Source organism: Leptonotus elevatus, chromosome 5, assembly GCF_054856555.1.
Source record: "Leptonotus elevatus isolate MCC_2025b chromosome 5, RoL_Lele_1.0, whole genome shotgun sequence".
In the NCBI taxonomy this organism is placed as follows: Eukaryota; Metazoa; Chordata; class Actinopteri; order Syngnathiformes; family Syngnathidae; genus Leptonotus; species Leptonotus elevatus.
Window position 1 is genome coordinate 7,090,487 of NC_141243.1, and position 20,108 is coordinate 7,110,594.

Here is a 20,108-nt window from a genome sequence, read left to right on the forward strand (position 1 = left end):
TCTAGCCTGTCACAACAGCATCCAACTTTGAAATTTCCCAATTCAATTTCTCTTTTGTTCTTCTTAGCCAAACCACATGACTAAATGCAAAGAATTGCGTCTCTAAGTTTGGGACATGTGAAGGTGAAAAGGGGGAGGGACACCTGTTTGTCACTCCGGCGATTGCAGCATTCTTGTGAGGTCACTGATCCAGGCTACAGTATGTATGGGCACTGCTGACAAAGGTATGGGGTGTGTGTGTGTGTGTGCGGTTCGGGGCTGTCACTGATCCCCCCCACACCCCCGAAGGCTAATTTTACCCAGGCGTGATTGACTGGAGCAGGTGGATGAAGTTGGGACAGTGGTCGGGGCGTTGGGAATGAGGGGGTGTCTGAAAAAGAAGTACACCTGATTTCAGTTCAGATGCGGCGAGACATCGGGGGCAAACGCACAACCCAAATCGGGGGTTTCTATTCAAAGCCAGCTGGTCTGGCTTTATCACATGCAGGGCATTTATTTTGGGCGCTTACTTGTAGTTTTCCGTTTGTCCCCTTTTTCCCTCACTTTTTTTTTATTTGATTTTTTAATGAAAATTTGTTCGGGCCTCAGCTGGTGCTGCAGCGTGTAACTTCCTGGTGAAGCAAAGGAACGGCACGGGTAAGTTGTCCATTCACCCCCCACCCCGAATCAAATTCAGACCACATGGTGGTCTCGAAACAGATTAGGCAATTATTTTGATATTCAAGTCACTTAATAAGAAATATTTATTTTGATGGAAATGAAATTCAGTTAATTTGACCTTTGTTACAGAAAGGATATGTTGAACTTTTTGTTTATTTCGAGTTTGCCCTGCATTGGCGCAGTGCAATGATACCAGAGACGCGCCCGGCCGGCATCAAAGGCGTGGTCACGTCCCAGCTGTTGCCAATCGTCTCTGTTGAACACTTAGTGAAAAGGTGACTGAAGCACCTGGAAAAGCGTGTCTTAAACTTTTAACGTCTCTCTGGCTTTTATACCTCCGAAGTAAGACAAATGGTTGGAGGCGTTAAAGTGTAACTTAATATAGTGTTATTTCTCGGTTTCTAATTCTTCACAGTCAGTTTAGGTTAGCGCTACATTTAAGGGTAATTGCTTAGAACATCTCCGTTCACAGTCTGGAAGCATTGGTGAGAGAAAAGAGCTCTAGCATGCTGTTTGCTTTAAAAATGACTCATTTCCTCAAGGTAGCTCCCCATGTAGAAGATACGCACTTCAATAACAATATGCATCACAGGCTTTGGTGTTTAAGGACACGCTGGGGGCAAGTTTGGAGGCGAAGAAAAATCTTTGACGCAGCAGCTTTAGAGAAGCATTTCTTCTAGTTAGAGGAGAAAATTTGAAATAATCAGAATCTTTTTTGAATTATTGAAAAATCTAGTGGTTTTTTTTTTTTTTTTTCAAATTCAAGGTTTGGATTTACCGGTTAAGAAAATGAACAGGGAGGGTAGCCTTTTCATCCAATCTGGCTGTCTTCACCTTGAATTCAGAAGGTGTTCCCGTATTCCCATCTCCATGACATCTCCTTTAGTTTTGTTAAAACTAGTTGTGCAAGAATAAAATTGCTCAACTTGCCATTGCAAACCGTGCAGTTAGGACCGGCGACTCCCATCACTCAACTGAACTCTATATTTATAGAGCACGTTAAAACAACCACTGCTGTTTTCTTAAGATGGAACCCAGAGCAGCAGATACAATTAAAAACAGCAGAGGCCCCAGAATTGAACCCTGTGGAACACCATATAGTCCTTTATTCGTGCGGAATTGATATCACACATATTCATCCGACCACTTTCTTGTTTTGTTCGACATATTACACTAATAAAGAAATCACACGACATACTATCACAACAGCCACAAGTCGACTATTGAGCACACCGAAATCCCGCAGCACAGATAGGCCACACTAAAAACAGTTGGGTCAAAAGTAACCCAATTATGGATCAAATATTGACCGATCCACTTTATGGATCAATTTACTCAACTTTTTGGGTTGTTATATACAAAAAGACCAATTATTTTGACCAATATTTATGAGATGTTTTACACTAACTCAAATTTGGGTTAAATTGACCCAAGTAGAGGATTGGTTCATTTTTGACCCAACAGTTTTTACAGTGCAATCCAGCATGATCAACCCTGCAGCCAATGGCGGCCAAGCAGGGCGCCTCATCACAAATCATACGAGTTTTGACCTCCGCCGAACCTCTGATACTGATTCACCGAACTCCTGGGGTTCGATTGAACCCGGGTTGTGGGTGCGTTGTGTTGCTGTGTTAAATCCTTTTTTTAACCACTGTTTTGCAACACATTGTTTTCATTCTATTTGAACTAATACTAAAGTTCAGAAGGTGTGCCGCTTTTTCTCCGTCATTGGTAACTGAGAAGAGTTACTGACCCCTCCCGTAGAGAGTATGCGAGCGTTCGGAAACTTGGACCCGGTTTACAGTCACTGTTCAGTCTTCCCTTATTAGTTTTTCTGCCCTCTGAATTGCGCTGCTTTGATGGGCAGGCGAGTTGAGGAAACATCTTGTTTTCTCTCTCTGTCGGGAGGTTAGCGCACGTCTGCCTTTGGAAACTCACCTGACTTCGTCCTTTCACGTCATTTCTACATTGTCGCTGTTTGTCATAGGAGAGAGAGATTATCTTGAGCTATCATCGCCTGTCAAATCCACGGATAAAACAGTTTGGGAATTTTCTTAAATTATCATTTATTATTTATCAGTGGAAGGTTATTGAATCGTGTGAATAAATGTGAACGTTTTTGATACAGTATAGCAGTATTTTTGTGTCGTTGACAAGTATTTCGTCTCGGCCTCTGACAAAGCTTTGGCCTGTATTTTGTAGTTACCCGAAGTGTGTTCCTGTAGAAAGCGCATTTCATTTTAAAACAAATTATCACCGAAGAGTTTTCTTTCCCCCCCACATATGGAAGCAGTTACTTTTTCTGCAAGCAAAGAAGAAAAGGCATCTTTTTTTGTCAAGCTATAAGAGCCTATCAGTATCATTGCTTTACCCTCCTATCTTTTATTATCATTAAACATTTTTAACATTTCCAGCTGACGTCCGACCTCCTGCACGCAAACTCCCCTTCCGTCGACCCCCCCCTTAGAGCTCCGTAGAGGCCGAGAAATAGCAGCCTGGCGCTCCGGCGCCATGATACAACGGCAACGCGCCGGGGCGGCCTAAATCTACAAAACACAAGCGCTGGCGCGAGGCAGCTCTTTTGATCTGCAGCTAATCTCAGTTGCCTGCCTCCCCTCTGATCATGTCTGAATAAGAATGAGTTGGGGGGCCATCCTGGAGGCACAAAGAGCTTTAGACGCAGCCGCTCATCTGCTGAGATCCAGCGTGCGGCGCGCAGGAGTGAACGCTCGCGCCGCATCAGAGCCTCGTTTAGATGCATCCTATTTTTTTTTTGTTTTTCACCTTCACAGTCAGATGCTATCAGCTGCTTGTAGAGCATGTGGAAGGAATAGCGTCACTATGCTGAGTGATCTTTAATTGTCAAGGTCAACAGCTGCAGGAGGGACTGCTATGTAGTTTTTACTATAGGGAGTGGAAACAGTGAGGACTCTCGGCTTTTGTGTTCTAGGCACAGGTTTGCCTTGTGGCGCCATTAAATTGCCCATGCAGCCATTTTAATAACCAAGGATAGTAAGTACAGAAGTCAGAATGCTATATTGGGATATAGAGGTCTTAGTTTAAATTTAAAATGTGTTTTTTTTTGTTGGGAATTTTAAGTATCAAAAGCGGTGTGGGTACTTGCTTGGTATCTGTATCAGTGATTACTCAAAAGTTGAGTACTCGTACTGGTACCGGTCAGAATAAATAGTAGTGTCATAGTAATAACTATGTAACAACCTAGTAATAAGCCAATAACTACGTGTATGGTAAACAGTATGCAAAAATGCAGTGACGGCTTGTCAATAGAGAGCGCTAGGTGGTCGCCCTCCCACACAGCTGTGTCACCTTTGATCGACACACAATTAAATCATGAAAATGTATTATTGTAATAAACACACTTTTTCTGATGAGTAAGATAGTGTCCAGTTATTGATGAGTAAAACGTATTTGTTTATCTCTGGCGTCTCATACAATGATGTACTTCCGGGCGTGATGTGCATTCCTCACGTCCTCGAATAATTTGCAGATGTCCATCTCTAATTACTTTTAACGGGATTAACAGTGGTTGAGTTTTACACTTGTATAACAGTGAAAGTTGCTTCAAAATTGCTTGTACTTTTACTTGCTTGAGCAGATAAGTGGCACAGGCTAGTTCTACTCCCATTCTTGAAGGTCAACCAGCATCCTCAAACCGACTTGTGCCTTATGACGTTGAACTACCCTGGATGTCGCCATTTTTTTCCTGAATATTTTTGCTCACTCCATCAAGTGTTCGAACCACCAGCTTTGAGCTGCCTGCCAGCCCGCCCTGTGGCGATGCGGCGCAGCCAGTCAGCTCGGTCACAGGACCATGGGGCTCTTCCTGTGATGTAACAGGAGCATCAGGCAGAACAAAGGCAGAGCTTGTTGTTCAGCTTGTGCCTCATCCATTATGCATAAAAGGTGTACAGTTAGAACACTGTTGGTTAAACACGGCACATGCAAAATGGCCTCCGCTGTCTCATGTTTGACGCTGCTCTCAGTCAGGGGTCGCCATCAGGTCTTCGGTAATACCTTCTTGCTGAAATTCTGCAGGTGGCGAGGTTCTGTTCTGCAACAAGATATATGATTGCATCGTGCTGTTGATGGCCAAAACGTGCATTCAAAGGGCATCTAATGCCATATATGTATATTTTTATTTTATTTTTATTTTTTGCTAGTATTGGTCTTAAAATGCAAAGTGACTATGAAATGCCAAGGAAAAAATGCAAATTAAATAATGTCCAGAATCACAAACGTTTTTTTGTGAGCACGACAGAAGAAGAAAAAATACTCTGTGAGCATTTCGAGTTTCTGTTTTATGATTCCCCCCCCCCCCCCCCCCCCCGTAATATGAGGTTACATGACTTAATTAAGTGATTTTTGTCACCTTTGCTCACCTAATTATGTTGCACACTGGTAAAAAAAAATCCCTTCATACTAAAATTATTGGTGATATTGCACTGCGTTTCATTACAAGTCGGTTTAATAAGGAGAGCCAAATTATGCTTAATATAATGCTTCGAATGACTAACTATGATGGATTGAATGTGTGTGTGTGGGGAGGGGGGGGTCATGTGTATTCTATAGGCTCACTGTCGTGATGTAGGATGATCTACAAAAACTCAATTTAGTCCACGATAGAATAAAATGTAAAAAAATATATGTATATATATATATATATATATATATATATATATATTAGGGGTGTCAGGTGATAAAATTATTGCATATCGTAATTAATTGCATGATTTCAATAGTTAAGATTAATCGCAAATTTTATATTTGTTCTAAATGTACAATAAAATCTACAATATAATTTTTTTTTCTAAGTTTTCAAACTCTTGTTAACAAAAAAGTGGGGGAAAAATTTAACTGGTAAAAAAAAAAATCCACATCATTTCATCATTGATATAGTACTTTCTTAATAATTCATAAAATTTAGTTAAAATTAAAAAGATGTAAATGAGTGTGATATTTATTTGTGTTATGGTCATTTTCTGCCACTAGATGGCATAATTGCATTTGTAAGACATTGGTGACAGCTCAGTGCATTTTCCTTTTCATATTAAGACCTGCCTAATCTTTAACATGAAGTAACTTGTGAAAGTCTGCACATTTTTAAAATTGTAAAATACAACTTGACCCCAGTCTCCACAAATATATGCATTATTATTAAATGTATTACTGCTAGATTTTGACGTGGATGTGTAAGTACGGGGCAGCCATTAATTGCGCGCTAAAAAAAATTGTGGCGTTAAAGGAACTTTAAATGAACTGAAATGAACGCACTAGTTGAAAGTAACTATTTAGCACCTAACTGTAGCCTCCTGTCCACTTATAAGCAAACCCAGTTCAATTGAATGAGCTTTCAATGCAATGTGTACATGTAGGAGTCAGGCAGAGTCAAACTTGTCCCAAAATCAATTGGGAACGAGCGCCGACACAATGACGGAAAGCTGTAAATACTTGATAAGCATCTTTCAGATGTATGTGACACCGAACAACTACTGAGTGTTTTGTAATAGCCGGCTAATTCTCCAGAGCAGCGCCTGCTTGCCAACGTCTTCTCCTGTGAGTGGCAGCTTGTGTTTTCACGTGAGCCGAAGCCACAACAGATTGCAGCGAGCCTGCGCTCTTCCTGCATCGCCTCGGAAATGTGTTTGTGTTTATATCTTTTGCCCGGGACAGACATTCCTTTCTTTCCACCTCCTTTTAGAGAAACACGCATTTTTTTGGGAGACGAGCTGTTCTGTGTGTCTGCGTGTGTGACACATGCTGTGAAGTGGCTGCCAGGAGAGGCTTAACTAACAATCCGAGCGAGATCGCTATCTGCAAACCGCACGTGTGCGTTTCATCCACTCGTATACCCCCCCCCCCCCCCGCCCCTTTCCTTTACGGCGAATGCCAAACCTCGGCAAAATTGCACTTGCCTAAACGCCTTTCGTGTGTAAACACAGGCCTGCGTGTTTGAATCAACGTAATTGTTTTGCTAAACTGTTAATTTGACTTTGACGAGACAGTCAGCTGCACTTGGGCACACTCGCGCCTTAAATAATGAGCTTAGGGTCACATTTATACAGTATGTGATCAAGGGCTCAGATATGTATTGAGTTGGACAGGAAAGGTTTCAGAAAGGCAAACTTATACTGTAATTACTTTCCATTTAGATAAATTGCTTTGGCTCCGAATGACATAAACGGCGCAGAGTATATTTATTCAATCTACAGTGCCGTTGGTTTGTTCGCACGCAGCTATGCGGCAGTGTGTATATCTCAATCATATAAGCGACCCGCATAGCCGTAGTATGTCTTTAATGTTATCATTTAACATTGTTTAGACTTGACTATAGCAGTCTGCAGTCAAATGTGCTAAATGAATTGCTCTTTGCACACTCGCCTATAATCAGACCACTTAAATACAGATTTATCATAAAAGTTTCCATAGATTTATTATGGAAATAGAAACGAACCAATTTTTTAGACATTAACTGTCATACAAGTATAAAAACGGAGTTGCGTGTTGATGTTAAAACTGAAAAACAACTTTATTTTACTGACAAATGACATTTAGTGTAATGAAAAACATCTTCTTTTTTTTTTTTTATAAGAATGTCAGGAAAAGCCTACCAGAACATCCGGACTTTATCTTGGGTGAATAAGAGGAACTTGGTGGCAAGTGCGTGCTGGCTCCTATTTAACATAAGTTTCACACACACAAAAACAGTTGGGTCAAATGTAACGCAATTAGAGATTTAAAAAAAAAATGGACAGATTCACTGTATGGGTCAATTTGACCCAATTTTCTGAGTTGTTTTATACAAAATGGCCCAATTTGTGTGTTCACCTTTTTTTTTTTTTTACATTCACTGTAGGTCCCGCCCCCACTTTTTAGTGACATTGTATTATAGTCGACATCTACTCATGGCCTCAGACTTTGGCACAATATTCCCATCCAGTAATGGATGGAACTGAATGTATTTGTATTTTATGAGATTTCATTGATTAAAACACACGCACACCCCAAATTTGAAAATGTGTTGCACATTAACAAACGCACTCACATTTATGTCGATGGTGTTGTTCCTGCACACTTCTATGCAAACAATTACCATGTTAGTGACAGGTTCTCCCTCCTCCTCCTCCTCCTCCTTTGCTTCTCTTTCCAGGTGCCAACCAAAGAAGAGCTCAAGTGAGACACTGAGAGGAGCTTCTGATGAACGGCTAAGAACGCTGCGAGACGGCAGATGAAGGAACATTGAACGTGGTATGTTGCAAGAACACGCATCAATAAGTGACTGTATAGCAAAAAAAAAAAAAAAAAAACGGCAATCTGTTGTCTGTCTGTCTTTGTATTTATGCCGTTGCGTTCACGGCCCTCCCGTGACAACAAAGTGTACTGATTATCAGAGGTCTGGGTAGGGCAGAGGAAATGCTATTAAAGATTAAAAGGTCAGGTGATGTGAAGGTGGCATCCCGAGTCATCAGACACCAGCGAGGTTGCATTACAAAAACGTAATGGCCACCCGTCCAGTAGATTAGACAGCTTGATTTATTTATCAACTGATTTGATAGGCTGCAATGTCCCGTGCGGCCGCCCTGGCCCGACTGACTGGGTGAATGCAGCACAAAGCTTATGCTTCACAGGTGAACTTGAAAGGAAGGAAAGATTAGGAAGCTGCTCGGTGTCGACTTACTCAAGTACATATAATGAGGTCTTTTCCATATTACATATAGTTGGGGGGGGGGGGGGTAATTTTAGATCATAGACCAGACCGAAGCGTTGAACGTCAAAATTCTTCAACTTTAATGTATTAAACACGCTTAAAACCAGTCCATCAAGAGATTACCATTGTTTTTATTTTTTATATTTTGTCCACCCCCATAATGGTCTCGTTTTTGTTTTTTTGTAAATTTAATACTATTGCTGTACCCCCACATCATCTGTTATTTTAGTGCATTACTAGTCCGTTTAAAAGAGAAGTCCATCCAGCCATCCATCCATCACCGCTTATCCGGGGTCGGGTCACAGGGCCAGCAGCTTTTGGAAGGAAGCCCAGACTTCCTTCTCCCCAGCCACTTCAACCAGCTCCTCCGACGGGATCCCAGGCCAGCTGAGAGACCTAGTCTCTCCAGCGTGTCCTGGGTCACCTCCCGCCAGTGGGACATCCCCGGAACACCTTTCCAGGGAGGCGTCCAGGAGGCATCTGAACCAGATGCCCGAGCCACCTCAATTGGTTCCTCTCGACGCGAAGGAGTAGCGGCTCGACCGAGCTTCTCACCCTATCTTTAAGGGAGAGCCCGGATACCCTGCGGAGGAAACTCATTTCGGCCGCTTGTATCCGGGATCTTGTTCTTTCTGTCGCGACCCACAGCTCGTGACCGTAGGTGAGGGTAGGAACGTTGATCGATCGGTAAATTGAGAGCTTTGCCTTTCGACTCAGCTCCTTCCTCAACACAACGGACCGATACAGAATCCACATCACTGCAGACGCTGCACCGATCCGCCTGCCTCACTCGTGAACAAGACCCCAAGATACTTGAACTCCTCCATTTGGGGCAGGATCTCATCCCCGACCTGGAGAGGGCACTCCACCCTTTTCCGACTGAGGACCGACCAAGGTCTCGGATTTGGAGGTGCTGATTTTCATCCCAACCGCTTCACACTCAGCTGCGAACCGTTCCATTAAGAGTTGAAGATCACGGCTTGAAGAAGCGAACAGCACCACATCATCTGCAAAAAGCAGAAATGCAATGTTGAGGCCACCAAACCGGAACCCCTCAACGCCTCGGCTGCGCCTTGAAATTCTGTCCATAAAAGTTATGCGCAGAATCGGTGAAAAAGGGCACCCATGGCGGAGTCCAACCCTCCCTGGAAACGAATTTGACATATTGCCGACAATGCGGACCAAACTCTGACATCGGTCGTACAAGGACCGAACAGCCCGTATCGGGGGCTCGGTATCTCGTACTCCCGAAGCCCCCCCCCCCCCCCCAAAATAACACCCACAAGTCTAAACGCAACATTCTGATTAATATTTTGTTTGTGGAATATGAATTAAGCAGTTTTATCCATCTCAGGTAGCAACCACTTGCTGTCGACTGAAAATGACATCACAGTAGCTCAGGGCTCAGGAAATGACTCACAACTCAGCTTGCGAACGTAACTTGACGAATCTTGGGCTACAGCTGAACCGTGGCTTACCTTTTAAAGTGTTGAAACTAGTATAAGAACAAACATATTAACAGTCTTGGAGTTTTGAACTGTCTGAAGTGTCATAAAACTGCTTCTTTCCTCAATCTGTGGGAGCCGTGCGGCGTTACGTCTCCTCAAGATTGAAAGTCTTGATTTTTGTTTCCAAGAATAGCGACTGAAAATAGTCAGGTTACATACATTTCAGTAACCCCTTTTTGTTGAAAACGGATTGCTATAATGCTTTGATGCAGAAGGAAGCACATCAGCCACAAAGGTAAGTTGGTCCAGATTTGTTCTGCCTATTACACTGCTTAGTCATCTCATTGTATTTATTACATCACACAACATGGCCAAAGACCTCTGAAAAAAAAGGGAGCTTGGGGGAAGATGATATAAACGCAGCTGTTTGCTTTTGTGAGATATTAAAGGCTTTTTGTCTGACCGAGGGGTCATAAGAGTGCACACTTTGATGTGAAGGACTGGTAGCAATGAGTTCTCTACCATTCGGATCAATGACAGCTCCAAAAGTGAGTGCTGTTTCAGCTATTTAAATTAGCAATTGAAAATGATTTGTTGTTGATGACAATGATGCAGTGTTTTGTAGATCAAGCACGATTTTCGAGATGCAAGTATTCTGCCCGATTATACAATTATTTATTTTTTTATTACGCTCAGATACGTCGTAGCTATAGGATTTGGGGTGGCCCGCAGCCCTGCATCCCACTATAATAGATCTGCCTCTGGACTGTGCAGATCTCTACTTTCAGAACCAAACCAAGAGTGTACCTTGACATGGAGGAGAAATTGCAGCAAATAAGGTTGGCTTCTGAAACAATTTTTCCTTTATTCATTGGGACATTACGAAGATGTAAAAAAAAAAACTATTTTAGTTGTAAATAGGTTATTTGAGGCTGCATATCTACAAAATCGCTCTATAAAATCAATATAGTAGTCACAAATGTTGACCTAATATATAAAGGAGCAGGAAGCAAAAATCTTCATTTTTTTTTTCCCTTAGCCGCTCCTGCAGCTGTGGCATGTATTTACAGTCAAACCAATGTGGTGAGCACTGCATATACAGAAGTCTGTAAATCAATTTTAATTAGTAAAATATGTTGCTACGGCAATGAAAGATTTCCTTATGTGTCGCGTCGATATCATTTGAAATCTGTTTTATTTTCCTCGTTTTATACGCGCGGGTTGATGACAAACCAAACAAGCGCTGAAGGAACAAAATGGAACCATTCAAAATCTTCCTTCCCTTTGACAGCCATATACCGTTCAAATAATAGACAAGGATTATTACAAAGCCTATCCGGGTTCCATCTTTGTACATAAAGCCATGGTGTGATGCCTGTCTGGCGCTTATCTGAAGTGGCAAACTTGCTGCTTTAATTGTTATCGTCACAGCAGTGGAGTGGATGTTTTGAAATCATTCGGTGGAATGGATAAGGGCTTGCTAATTCCCCATGCTTACTGTCTGTGTCAGGCCTTATCATCTGGAGATTGCGCCTTCTTCCACAATGATTGGCGCCATGCGGGAGGTGGAACTTTTTTCTTTTTTTTTACGGGGACCACCAGAGGGGGGGGGGGGTGTTCAGAGGTTCGCATTAGACAAAATCTGCAAAGGGAGGGAATTTCTATGTAAGCTCCGTTTACACTATTGTACTCCAAATTGGACTGTGAGGTCAAAACGGTAGAGGCGTCAAAGCACAAAGTTGCAAATGTAAAGTGTCAGCAGCAGCAGAATTAGTGGCAACCCTGTGACAAAACTTTGTAGCTCTTAAGATACTTTATTATTATTATTATTATTATTAATAGTAGTAGTAGTAGTATTTATTTTTATTATTATTATTATTTTCACAGCTGTCTTCTGCTACCTTTAGTGTGGCTTTTAAGATGCAGTACACAATTTCTTGAAAAAGTACTTTTTACTTACTACGAATAGTACCAATACCAGGTATTGTATCGGGCAGACACCAGCCTTATATAAAGGAATCATTACTCGGCCACCCGCTTTTGGCTGTTTATGATCAGGAACTATGAATTAGAAATTATAAGAAGAGAAAATGACCATAGATTTCTATAAAGGTCTTTAAAATTCAATCATTGCTTTTTTGGGGGGAAATTTAAAGTACAAGTGGAATCTGTACTTGGTATCGGTGGCTACTCAAGAGTTGAGTACTTGTAACTGGTATCGGTCTGAAAAAAAGTGGTAAGGAACATCCCTACTACAATTAATGTAGTCTCTGTATGGTGACTGGTACAACAATTAAATCCTCTTCCACTAGATGGCAGAAGGTTTTGTTGCCATTTAGCTTTTTGTCTAACTCAATAGCTCCTCAATTATTCTTTGAATATATATTTTGTGCCCTCCAACTGTCCGCCACAACTATAGATAGCATCATTTTTCTAAGTACACCTCTACCAATGAGCTAATACTCCTTCCGCATTCGCTGACAATGACAGCGCCACTGCCACCTACTGTAGTGCATGTGCAATTACACTTTAGTCTAATGGTGGGGGGGGGGGGGGTTTCCCTAAAATCATACATGAGGAACACATTTTTTTATTAAACAGGCTAAGATTGCATTCACCGTTTGAGAGTGAACTGAGATTTTTGTTTGGCCGTGTGCCGGCATATTTTTCGAATCTAATTTATGTGTCTTGGCTCAATAAAGGTTGGGGCAATACTGGTCCACTCCACGCAAGGGGTGGGTGGTGGCGCTCTATAACAAACCATTAGAGCAGAGTGCCTGTTTCATAAAAGTCCTGTTCCAGGCAAATGTGATCCCGCCCCCTTTTTTCTCAGTACTCAAACAAAAACAAAAAGAAGAAGAAGAAGAAGAAGAAGAAGCCGTGCTGTGTTAAGAGGAAATAGAAGAAGAGGCTTTATGGAAAGACTGTGTCACGACTAGAGGGAAGGAGAAGAAAGAAACAAAATCATCAAGCCCCCCCCCCCCCCCCCCCCCCCCATCCAAAAAAAAAAACCCAAAGCAGGCGTTCCACAGCACCACCTGCATTACCCACCGGCACCGATCCACCGGGTCTGTACCCGGCCTCGCGGTACCGACGGACACCTCAGCTGCGCGCCCCTGCCTGCATGCGCGCACGCTCACTGAGCGATTAGAGGGAGAGAGCAAGAGAAGGGAGAGAGAGAGAGAGAGAGAGAGAGGGAGGGAGGAAGAGAGAGAGAGAGAGAGAGAGAGAGCGAGAACGCGCTCGTAGTTCTCCGTGACATTGTCGAGACTCCCGGCGTGTACTGTAGATGACTTTTTTCCCCTCCCAGCGGCGTCCTCTGCTAAGTTGCGCTCCTGGATTTTAAGTGCGCGCTCGATCGGCCCCCGAGTCCGTCCACTTCAACCGAGCGGCTGTCTCGCGTCCTGTCAGTGTTGCCGCCGTGCTGTGCTGTCCCGTCCGGACCCGGACCCGGAGCCCGACCCACCGGCGGACCTGCTCCTCGCTCCTCGCTGCTCGCAACCTTCTTCCACATTTGACACCAGACGGATGCGTTTTCTGCCTTCTTAAAAGTGAGTAGAAGCGAGCGAGCGCATGTCGTCTTTGATAGTTAATTGGGTCTTAGCGTTTTTCATTTAGTTGTTCTTTCTTTTTTTCTTTTTTCTTTTGTTTAATTTTCCACTCCTGTGACGCGCGCACCTCTCAACAAAGTTGGAGTTGCGGTGACAGTCGGCTCATTAAGTCATTGTTTATGGTCTGTTTGGAGAGTTAAGCTCATCGTGTCCACATGCAGGCGCAAGTACACCTCAAGGTTTTCAAAAAAAAACAACTAAAAACACTATCTGACTTTAAAAAAAAAGAAAAAGAAAAAAAAGGGAATTGTATTCAACTCGTATTAATATGACATTTAAAAGTAAGCTTGACTTTATGTGAATATGAACTGACAGTTAAGAAGTGTCATTTAAAGCGTTGGAATAAAACGGAATCATCTTTTAAAATTGTCAACTCTAATAACTAAAATATGGACAACCTTGCAAGCGAGCTTCTTTGGTTAATGTTTGGACCTTTTTAAACACGTTGACGCACTGATTTACCAGAGAGAAAAATTGCTTTATATATTTTTATATTAAAATAACAGTCCTGATCATAAATGTCAAATAAGATATTATATGAAGAAATATTAGCGGTCAACTGATGACTGAGCCATAAACTGATGATTTACACTGTTGACCCATGTGGCTGTATATAAAATGTGTTTTCTATTTGTCGTCATTTTTATGTAGTCTCATATGTTCACTTAAACCTGTTGCAGGCTGAGTCTTAATAATGTCACCTTAATTAACTTGTCAACTCTGAGTGACTGGCACATTAGAAATTAAATTGACTTAAATTATAGATGGCAAAAGTCATTTTCGAATGTTCAAATTCCCAAAGCAGTCTGTTGAAATATAAAGCTGCCGTAGAACTTCCTTTTTGCATTCACACTCACCGTTAATATACACACACTATTCATTTAAAATACACCCTTTATTCCAATGATCCCTCATTTGAAATTATGTTAATGTAGTTCGTGAAAACACATTTTGTAATTCACAATAATTCTATTTAAAGTATCAATTCAAATTGTTGTTTTTTTTCTTCAAAATCTTCCAACAGCATGTCAGCTTGAAATTTCCCTTTAGTGCAATTAAAGCATTCAAATTGTACAAGTTACAATTAGAGCTTGTGAAAGTCTCTTTTTTTTTTTTTTTGCTTTTCCAGTGAAAATAGTTTTAGTGTAAGCCAAATATTAGTCCCTTTGCCCCCCTCCTGTGGTCACGGTCAATGAAGTTGTCCTGTCTGGCCTGTTGCTCTCTTGGGACTTAGCGTTGGCTTAATCCGCTCAGAGGAAGGTGAGTGCTCGCATGTGGACCCACGATTACACACTGAGGACTCTGTCAGCCAAGCACTGTAATCTCAGGGACCCCGTGCAAGCACACACACACACCCACACCCGCACAACCACACACACACAGGCACACATGCATAGACAAAAAGCCCTGAGACACTTTACCACACTGTCCTGACTACTTTTTGTTTCGCCTCTTCTCCCTCCGGACAAATCATGTGGGATTTTGGGGCGCTGTTTCACAAAACTAACAATGACAACACACACTTGCCCCTCTCAGAGAGGGATTAGAGGGTCACGTGGCCCTGTGATTGGCCGGGGCATTGAGCCGATTGTCAGGGCACTTTGCTGTACACTGGGGGCTCAGTGAGGCTTTACTTAAAGGAAGAACTGTGCGTGTGCGCGCGCATGTGTGTGTGTGTGTGTGTCATCAGCGTATGCAATGCGTCCAGCATAGGTGATAACATTTTTAAAAATAAAAATAAAAATAATCCCCTGGCAGATTAAATTAGGGACTATTTTTATGTATTTTTAAAAAAATAAATGTAGCATGTGAAAATAAGTGTACCACACAGACATGTAATCCAGAAGGGGAAAAAAATGCACATTTGATGATTTGCTCCTCATGGAAAAGCAGATCTATGAAAACATTTAGCTTCATAGACACATCAGAGGCGTTCATGTTTAAACAAATAATTCAACACCCCCCCTTTGCTATGCTTTAAAGTATTTATCCCCCCCCCCCTCCTCCTCCTCCTCCAATGGTGTTTGAAATATTTTGGAAGAGGTTTCGCAGAGTTTGCTCAGTTAACCATCAGCGGAACGCTCATTTGGTTGGCAAGATGTGGCGGGAGATATCAAAGTGCAGTAATTGGACTTCATTCCCTTTTGGCTGAAAAGGAGAAAGGTGATCGAGGAGTCAAGTAAATCAAATCATGAGGAACAGGTAGCCCGCCAATAAAAGAATGATCTCAATATGATACAACGAAGGTCATCCTTCAGATCGTTTTGACCCACGCAAACACAAATTTGCCACTGGCTGTTGTGAAGAAGATAAAAAAAAAAAGTTTTGCGCTAACTCAAGGGCTCGTTATGGAGTTAGTTACACAAGGCCAGCCAGCCTCTTATGCTTTTATTCCCATAATTAAATTATTATTGCACTAATGAAATTAGAGAAATAAGACTTGATCTCACTTTTTTTATGCATCTTCATACTGGATGCACCTCCTTTAAAAAATATTGTATAGAGCAAAGCCAAATATAATAACACTCTTGTGTGTTTTCGGGTGAATGCATATATTTGAAAATGTCCTTATTTTTGCATAATGATGCCAAGTCTTGCGTCTCTGTCTAGTAATTAGCGCTGATGCTCAGCAGTGTTCTGTGTGTGTGTCTGAGTGTGTGTTTGGGGGGGGGGGGTGATAGTGGGGGGGCTTGTTCACTGGGGTGTTAAAGATCACAGCGGAATAGATCAGCCTTTGATGTTTAATTGTATTGTAAAACACACTTTAGAATATTTTCTCTGTCAAGTTGTTTTTTGTTTTTGGCTGCTTTGTGTTTATTGTCTGCACATAGGAATGTTTGTGCCTTTGTTTTTGAGTCGTGTGAGGTTCTTGCTGGTGTATATTCAAAATGAAAACGCGTCGTCGTCGTCGTCTCTGTTCTCATCTGAAAAAGGAGCGTTTGCCTTTTCAGCCCTCAAAACTCCCACTCCAAAAAAAATGGAACACAAATCATATTCCTCAGTCAATCACACCTCCTGTTTTTATTTCTTTTCTAAAATGACGCCTCAGTGATGTCGTAGTGAACGCGGCGATCGAGTTGAACAGGACGTCCTGCCTCCTCCTTCCTGTTTCCTGTTTCCTGCCTGGCCTGTCGGTCACGATGGCGGCGGCGGCGGCAGCCTGCTGGGTGGTCCTCAGGCAGCCGCGAGCTGACCACACAATGGTATCGTCAGCAGTAGCCCACCTAAAGAGACACCCGAAAGACCTCTCACCATGCTTGAGGCCAAGCTCCTTGAAATATTTGGATAGCGAGAGGAGGAGGGAGTTGTTGGACTGTGCATGATAAGACAAAGAAAACATTTAGACTAAAACAAAAGTTTGTACATTTCACTCTAAATATTTGAACTTTACAGATTCACATTTAAAAAAAAATAAAATAAAATTTAAACGAGCTAACTCACTCGTTAAGCAACTTCCTCTCCGCTCTCCTAAATTATTTGACACCCTTCCTGAGAATTTAATTTAGAGCTTGTGAGAAAGACAGCATGTTATCTTGGACCACCACAGGTGTGTTTACCTGTTTAGATATGATGTGCTTGTATTGTATTGGGCTCAACTATCCCCCATGATGACACACAAGGGGCCCCCCCACCTGTGGCAATTTTCAACATATGTTGCTCTTTAAGGTGGTCCGCGTTTGGACGACACGGTCACTACACCGTCAAATAAATGATTCAATACGAGAAAAGAGATATAGAGAGCGGTTCAAAAATGTTTCCCAGCGACTGTAATTTATCTTTGTCACGCCTGCCTGACGCAGCCGAGTCAATCGTTAGCGTATAGTCCGGCGAGACGCACAGAGGTGGCTCTGTGCGCGAGCACGCATCCATCTGAATCCTCTCCCCTGCGCCGCCGCAATCGCCGCCGCTCCCGCTATCGAGTATTTTTAGACGATCTTGTGTTGACACATGCAGCCGAGAGGGAAAAATGACTCAAGTTTTTCGCCTTTCTGCCGCCACTGTCTCAGAAATTCTTCCCCCCCAAAAAAGTCATCGGTAAATCTCCTCCTGCTGCGATGGACAATATTACAGCGCTAATTCACGTCACGTTAGAATGTTTCAACTTTCCAAACTCGGATGAGTTTAGGCAATTTGGAGAATCACAACTCGGTGCTCTCCGTCTCGAACAAGAGGCTTCCACCTGCCAAAGTCCACACGGGTGTTCCTTTCCAGCGTCATCTGGACTGTTCCCACACTCGAGGCCAGCTTGCGAAAGACTTCAGGGTACTCGCTTGGCCCTCGAGAAAGTGAAACTTTACAGTACGACAACACCGGTGATGTCAGTAACGTGTTACTTAAATAAGCACATTTTTGGATTAACGACTAATCTGACGCGTTACTTTTTCCAAACAAGGAATCAGATTAAAGTTAGAATCCAAACCTCCTCGAACGTTACATTGTTAGATGCATATACATCAACATTCAAACATCAGCATTTCAAAGAATGTGAGATGTTACACCACGAGAAGCAGTTGCAATCGACCGCCTGCGGGATACTCTAGTGACGAGACTTAAATAAATAGCTTCTCAGCCACAGTAGCTCTCTCACACACACACACACACACACTAATGGTTAATAACAAATACAGGAAGAAAACTGATTCCTAACAAGTATAAAATCACTAAACAAATAGCTGCACATAATAAAACACGTAAAAAAAAATGGAACCTCTGGTATTGAACATAGCCAAATGCATTGTGGGAGTATTGAAATTAACATTCACGTAATATCATCATTCAGCGCATTGCAACTTGTGTGTTCATAGGGAGATGAGAAATTTGTGTTTTCATTGTTTAAGTACAGTCGCTATTTTGAGTTTGTCAGCTAAAAACAAAAATGTTAAGGTTTGTTGCACACTCTATTTCGTTGATACTGTTATCTATGTAGCTTCAATAACAAAAAGGAAAGGGGAAAAAAATCACATGGTTGTATGCATTCAAAGTCACATCACAAAGTTCCACAACTAGTTTTGAGTTTCGTCGTTACAACATTAATAGATAAAAGAAAAAAGACTTAAAATTGTTTTTATTATTTTTTAAGTAAGTCTTTTTTATTGTATTTTCTGATTAAATGTATGGTAAGTGGAATCCTGAAAATATATATTTTTTTCATTTAAAATAATTATACTAAATCAAAAAGGTTGAACTAACTAGTAATCTAATTGAGTAGCTAAGTTACTTTTTAAAGTAAGTAATTAATGTCGTAATTAATTTACTATTAAAGCAAGTAATCAATAAAGTAACTAAGTTACTTTTTAAAGCAAGTAATGAGTAAAGTAACTAATTCCTTTTGTCAAGGTAACTGCGGCAAACTGGCAACCCTGTACAACACCCACGCCTTATCTCTCCTTTATTTTGGTCCGGCTCTTGTACAGTAGCACTGTGATGCATGCCCTTTTTTCCAAAGTGCAGCTCATGATGTCATTAATTTTATTCATACTTTATGGATGCTTCGTCCGGAGGAGGGAAGGAGTTGCGGAGGGGGGGGGGGGGGGGGGGGGTGGAAAGGAGCAGGAAGATGGAGAGAAAGGAGAAGAGATGGTGTTGCGAAAGGAGATTTTCAGTGAAGGAGCATGTATAATGAATGAGGGGGGCACTTTGTTTGAAACTCCAGCCCCGCGCTTCACTTCAAGCCTTGCCGGCCAGAGCGGGGGCCTCTCTCTCACTTTTGAATCTCTTTGAGATGCTTTCACCTGGCTGGCGCTGCGGTTCAAGCCGGTGGAAAAACAAATAGCCATGTAGAAGAACGCTCAGAGAGAGAGAGAGAGAGAGAGAGAGAGAGAGAGCGAGGGCTGACAATGGAAAGAGGGTCGGGTGGAAAAAGGGTGAGGAGTGGGAGAGAGAAAGAGAGAGAGAGGAAAGCGTTGAGGTTTGTATAGCGCCCAGACGATGGAGGAGAATACTGGCACCCGGCCCACACTTCCTAAATAGTGCTCTCTACAGAAATAGCTCTGCCTTGATATTGACTTTTGTCTGCTGCGTGTGTGAGTGTGTGTGTGCTCAACAGAGTGACACTTCTATTGTTTAGTAAGATCCCCCCCACCCCACCCCTCCACTTTTGCTAGTTAACTTTTTGGCACAGCGTGTGTTCATGTGAGTAAGCCAAAGGGGGCGTCACCTCGATGGTCCGGGGTAAAAATGGCCTCTTGACTTATTTTTGGACCTCCGCCGGCCTGACGGTGTTAAAAATAGCCGGGGTAGTGTGGGAGATACCTGTCGTTGCTCCAGCTTCGTACCCAGGGCCTCCGCGCCGCATCCATCCGCCGCCGGCTCGCTGCGAACTGCCCCCTTGGGAGTCGGCAAACAGGATGAGGGTGTGAGAAAATCAGTGACTGGGGAAGGGAACAAAACTGTTGTCAGTGTCAGGGAAATAGGGACACACAGTCTACAAAGATGTTGCGGCAGTGCAAAAGCAAATGCTCAACTAAACTGCAGGGGTGCCAGGCCCTTATTTTTATATTTATTCCTATACATTTTTTTGAAAAATTATAAATGTCTGATACCACTTTTTTTCAGACTGACAGTATAAGTACGATCATTTTTTTAGAGGTATAATTATTATTATTATTATTTATTTTGTAATTATTTTTTTCTAATTTTATATTTATATTATAATTTTTTATC

At 42.2% G+C, this 20,108-nt stretch overlaps 1 protein-coding gene across 14 annotated transcripts in view; it reads left to right on the forward strand.

Annotated features, from left to right (window-relative positions):
* The first annotated feature begins 489 nt into the window (after positions 1 to 489).
* Positions 490 to 20,108, forward strand: part of mef2cb (myocyte enhancer factor 2cb) — an 87,872-nt gene continuing 68,253 nt past the window's right edge. For 2 of the 14 annotated variants that reach the window (XM_086075152.1, XM_086075149.1), the window contains exon 1: positions 12,972 to 13,385. The gene's annotated coding sequence lies outside the window, so the exon portion shown is untranslated. Of the gene's footprint in view, positions 637 to 7,828; positions 7,927 to 12,933; positions 13,386 to 20,108 lie in introns of those variants that run through there. The other 12 variants (XM_086075145.1, XM_086075148.1, XM_086075150.1 and 9 more) reach the window with 12 other exon arrangements.